Below are 6058 nucleotides of genomic sequence, written 5' to 3' on the forward strand. Positions count from 1 at the left end.
ATGGCTCGACTTGAATCTTGGAGGGCTTGTTGCGCCGCAAGTGCTTGAGCTTTACAGAGTTGTTGTTCTTGGCGTTGTGCCTCGGCATCTTGTGCAACTTGGTGTAGACGCGCTCGCTCTTCCTCTTCATGTTGGCGTTGTCATTGCCGTTCTCGTGCTAGCGCAAAAGCTTCTTGGGTTTGACATCTTTGGAGCTCTTGAGAATCGATGTCGCGTAGAGGACTGAGGCTTGCTTGACCGTTGTTGCGCGCGACATGGCGTAGAGTGTTCGATGTCGGTGTACTTGAGCCGGAGAGGGTGAAGTCGGAGTGTCGACTTGAGCGAGTCCTTCTTGATGAAGACGAAGTGGAAGAAGAGCGGTTGAGCAACAAAGCGTGAATTTCGTCCATCCTTGCCTCATTCTCTTGCTTGTGATCGTCGAGCTTGTGGTCGAAGTAGTCCCTTGTACGTTGCTCGGAGAGTCGCAAGTCGCCGGCGAGGTTGTCGATGCGTTCACTCATTGCTTGTTTCTCTTAATGCAAAGCACGTTGTGCACCAAAGAGGTGGCTCTTGGTGACGTAGGAGTTCATGTCGTCGTGCTCAATGTGGGTTGGTAGAAGTACTTGGCCTATCCATCATTCCAAGAAAAATGTGAGTGGTAGAAAGAGAAGAACGAATACCAAATGTACCTTGACCGAAGTTGAAAGTGGATCGATGATCACTCCAATGTAGGACAAGGAAATAGCACAATTGGTACTAGCTCTTGTCGGTTTCTCACACCTACACAAGTAAAAGCTTATGGTGGAGCTTGGTTAGGATGGTGGCACAAAATTTGATGCAATTGTAAGTGAGCTTCAATAATGTTGGAAAAGATTCACAAGATGCAATGTAACAAGTAGACCAAGCATATAAGGTACACGGAAACACACACGCAAAAGGATAAGTGGGGTTGGGCAACCAAGGATGAGCCAAAATGTGGAATCCACGAAAATACTCTTGTCGCACAACACTAGAGAGATGCTAGCACGATTGCACAATACGCGGATACAAGAACTTGTGCACAACCTACTTAGCAAAAAATGCAACGACTTCTATCCCAAGTATGTTCTATGCAAGGTGTTTCTATGCGATGATCCAAGATGATCGAGTATGACAATCTTAATGTTGTATGATGCTATGGTTCTTTCTTAAAAGCTCTTTGCTTATCTTTCCTCTTTGTTTAAAAGCTTGTTTGGCTCTTTGATGTTTGAGCTCTTTTCTCATGCAATGCTTGACGAACCAAGATAGCAATTGTGTATGCGATGACAACTTTGTGACACAAGAGATGATACCAATATATGCAACAATGATGTATGTATGCTATGGGAAGTATGATCACTAATGTGCACAAGTCTGGTTGCCGGCAATACTCAATGGCTAGTCTCGATGGGTAAGCAACGCAAAGGAGTAAGGCTATGATGGCTATCAATGTAATGGCAAGAGTGATATGTCCAATACCAAGATGAGGTTACCGTTCTTGCTTACGGTATGGTGTCAAAATGGTGGACCGAATACCAAGATGTAGTCGAGGTGGTCATTATTGATGACACGTCCGTGGCGAAAATGAGCAGCGGTGATGTCGATGTCGAACTGTACCTAGATAGCTGAAACACAAAAGGATACGGATCCGCAACTCAAATTCTCAAAGCTCGAAGTGGCAACACATGTCAGAGTGCAAAATGGTCCAAGTGGTGGTGGTATGCGGAAGTGGTGATGGTGTATTGGTGGTGGGAGTGCGTATGCGGAAATGTGGGGCGGTGGTGGTGACTACACTGAAAAAATTCAGTTTCGTCAGGGTCAGTCAGACGTCCGGGCTGGGCCGGTCGTCCGGTCGTCGGACGTCCAGGCTAGGTCGGACGTCCGGTGCCTGGGCGAAAATCGGGCACGGGATGAACAGCTAGGGTTCGAGGTGGAGATGGCGAAAATGGTCAAATATGGAGGATTTTGTGGATGGAAAGGGTGGGGAAAGGGGGGAAAAGCTAGATCCACTCAAAACAAAGCAAATCCACGGATCCAAACCAAAAAAATCTCAACACACTAACAAATCACAAAAAAAATTGGGGGCTATTTTTGTGGGGAATTTTCGAATTAGGACGAAAAACAACAAAAACAAGGCTAGAAACACAACGAGGAGGCTCCGAAATCGTGATCAACGTGGCTCATGATACCAAGATGATGTAGGGTAGGGACCCTAAACGGCCGATCTTTCACGAAAGGAGCGGATCCCATGACGAACACGAAGAACACGAGGTGGAAAAGAGGGAAAACACAAGGGAAACACAAGAGAATCAACAAACCAACACAAGAAAGTCACACATGTGCTAGATCCTCGAATGCATAGGGTTCACACGGTACATGATCAACTAAGGATGATACAAGGGTAACGGTCTTCTCCGTGAGGAGGTCTCGATGTTCTTCCCAAAAGAGGGGTCTTGAATCTGCTTGGGGGATCTTCTCCGGTGGAGGCTTGAATCTCCAAGGAGAAGGTAACCAAGTGGATGAGCAAAGCTCTCACACGAAATATGAGCTAATCCTTTGCTAACCCTAGAAAGTTGGACGAGGTGGAGTATATATAGTCCTAGTGCAAAAGAGGGGGCGAAGGGGTACATGGGCTATGGCCCAACACGAAACGGTGCACAGGCGTCGGACGTCCGGGAGTCACCGGTCGTCCGGAGGCTTGCGAGGGTCCGGACGTCCGGTGCCTGTCGGACGTCCGTAAATTCGGCTCGGGTGTTCTTCGGTCGGACGTCCGGTCGGGGTCGGTCGTTCGAGGAGCGTCAGTCGTCCGGGGGCGTTGGATGTCCATTTGTTTTGGCTCGGGTGTGGCAGTGTCAGACGTCCGGTCTGGGTCGGACGTCCGGAGCCTGGAGGTCGTCGGACGTCCGGTCCTGGTCGGTGGTCTGGAGACTGTAGCTTCTTCTTCATCACTTCTTCTTCTCCGTCTTCACACCCATCTTCCTCTTCTTCTTCTCCTTTCTCCTTAGCTTCTCCATTGTACCTGAGCATGCACAAAGTGTCCGTATGAGGTAGTAGCCATGTCTCATGTGCATCAAAGTGGAGATGTGAGAGGAGAGATGTCACTTCAGTTTCAAGAGCTCTTGCACGTGCTCGTGTCATGGGTCCAAGAGGTGTCGTAGGAGATGTAGTTGGGTCCATGGGGATGGCCTTGGGATGCTCCGCATCATTTCTCCTGTGTTGGATCCCACATGTGACTGACATAAGGAGGGAGGGACAAAAACGTCCAAAAAATGTCTCAGAGACGGTCAAAGCCATTGGACCAAACAGAAACAACACGAAAGGGTATTTTCATAAGGGACCAGACGAAAGAGGGGAAAAATTGAGCACCGTGTTTTAGGGGTAAAGATGAGGTCAGGCAGAAATTAGGGAAAAAATGTAATTGTCCCATAATATAGTTTACCTGCTTAATGATAACACTCCTCTGCATCTTTACATTGGTTCACTTCACCATGTCGAGTTGCCGATGCTGACATCTAAATGTAATCCTACTTTCCTTCTCTTTTCAAGCAACAGGCACATTCAGTGCAAAACCTTTTATTTATTTATCAATAACTGGGGGAAGAACGTCATCACCTGAATGCATTACTCAAAGGTAGCAAATGCAGTTTTCCAAGAGATTCCTAGAACGTGACGTAAGATAATACCGCCAAAGCATGATGTCATCCTTTTGTGTAGCATCCTTTAATCTAACCCCCCCCCCCCCAAAACAAAACAATACTATCAACGAAAGAACAGAACACAATGTGTTTATTGTTGAAGTATCGACATGCACATGACGCTTTACAAAAAACTCTTGTGGAAGTCCCACACGCATTGGATATGGACTAGCTCGTCAGGATATAGATATAGCTTCGGTTGTAATCTTTCTGTTTCTTTCTCTATATCCATTCTATGTATCCTCTCACCCGTACAACAACTTGTATGAGTGATCGAGATATTTCCCGAGCTACCAATATAATCTGACACATACCTCAAAGGAGGGTGAGACGCTTCGCATAACTCACATGCTAATTTGAGACATTATCTTCCATCTCGTCTAGCTTCACAAGAATAATCATCAAGCTATGGTGTTTTATTCCTCCAAGACATAGCCTCTGACCTAAACAACCATGTCTCAAGACTACTCACCCCCAGCAATTTCATCCTTTGGCATCCCCCAGTTTTCTCACAAATGAAGGGTGCATGCATGTACGGCTTCCTCAACAGAAGTATTCCGAAACCGGCCAGAACAATCATCACCAACAATGTTTAAGGAATGACTAGACCATGATGAAAGAGCACGCCGCATGGGTGAACCAAGATCAACAAGTTTTAGTGTACCTGCTCAAAAGTTTGTTCAAGGAGGTTCTCATCTAGGTCTCCCCCATTGAGAAATCTCATGTGTTCTACGCGGCCTTGGGGAGCATGTTCTCCTCGTAGTCTATATCATGCGTTAACACCATATGTATCACACTCGCCAATGCATAGAAGGCTCACATACTGCAGCAGCGCACTTCACCCACATGTGGTCTCCCGACGGCGACCTCGCCAAAGCTGAGAAGCCCATCACCGACGATGACCTGATCTCCTTCATCCTGGCTAGACTGGATATGGAGTACCATCCACTCATCTCCGCCTCCATGTCTGCGCTAACCCACTCCTTGTTGATGATCTGTTCGACATGCTAATGAACTTTGATTAGAGGGTCGAGTTGTTCCCTGGGACATGCGTTGTTGGCTTCAAGTCATCCACAAATGTCGCTAGATGTGGTAGCCATGGCCCCCAAAAGGGCTATGGTGATCCTCCTCACAAAAACAATAACAACGTACCTCGTGGTGGCGGCGACAAAATGATGGAAGACACAAAGGCGGTGGCTACATCAACAATTGCTCCAACAACAACAACTTCGGGAGTTTCTCCTACTTCAACAAGAAGGGGCTCGAAGGTTTTTGTTCCTCGTTAAACGACGGCAATAGTGATCACCCTCCTTGTCAAGTTTGTAAGAGAACTAATAATACAACTAAAAAACAAATCATACTACTAGAGACTACTACCAGCACAATTACTAAGACAACTCTCAGAATGAGAAGGTTGCAAATGCAGTTGATGCATCATACAATGTTGATGCCAACTGGTATGCTAATAATAGCGCCATGGATCACATTGCTAGTGAATTGGAGAAAGTGACCGTGCATGAGAAGTACCGTGGTCATGACCAAGTCCACACTGCCAACGGAGAAGGGATGAGGATAAGTCATATAGGTCATTTGTGACGCCCACAATGTGGCTATATCTCCCATGTGTCGAGGCACGACTAAGAGGCATAACCGCATGGTGGTTTTGTCACAAGAGGGGTAACCTTCACACAATCCCATGTACTGAATAAGAAAGGGATAAAGAGAGTTGTCTTACACTCGCCACATCACACAATATATAAATAATTCATGCATCATCCAAATACACTCATAGACCCACTACGGTCAAATCCGAATAAAAGGAAGATAAACCCCAAATGCTAGATCCCTGATCGTCCCAACTGGGCTCCACTACTGATCATCAGGAAACGAAACATAGTAACGACGAAGGTCCTCGTAGAACTCCCACTTGAGTTCGGTAGCATCACCTACACTGGTATCATCGGCACCTGCAACTGTTTTGAAGTATCTGTGAGTCACGAGGACTCAGCAATCTCACACCCGCGAGATCAAGACTATTTAAGCTTATGGGTAGGATAAGCTAGTGAGGTGGAGTTGCCGCAAGCACTAAGCAAATATGGTGGCTAACATACGCAAATAAGAGTAAGATGAGAAGCTACGCAATGGTCGTCAAGCTAGAAGTGATCAAGAAGTGATCCTGAAACTACTTACGTTCAAACATAACACAAACCATGTTCACTTCCTGGACTCCATTGAAAAGAGACCATCACGACTACACACGCGGTTGATACATTTTAATTAAGTCAAGTGTCAAGTTCTCTACAACCGGATATTAACAAATTCCCATTTGCCACATAACCGCGGGCTCGGCTTTTGAAATTTTATAC

General features: G+C 46.3%; 1 pseudogene; it reads left to right on the top strand.

Annotated features, from left to right (window-relative positions):
* Positions 1–4577: 4577 nt before the first annotated feature.
* On the top strand, positions 4578–4715 carry LOC123109294 (uncharacterized; annotated as a pseudogene).
* Positions 4716–6058: the final 1343 nt, after the last annotated feature.

This window comes from Triticum aestivum, chromosome 5A (assembly GCF_018294505.1).
Source record: "Triticum aestivum cultivar Chinese Spring chromosome 5A, IWGSC CS RefSeq v2.1, whole genome shotgun sequence".
NCBI classification, from domain to species: Eukaryota; Viridiplantae; Streptophyta; class Magnoliopsida; order Poales; family Poaceae; genus Triticum; species Triticum aestivum.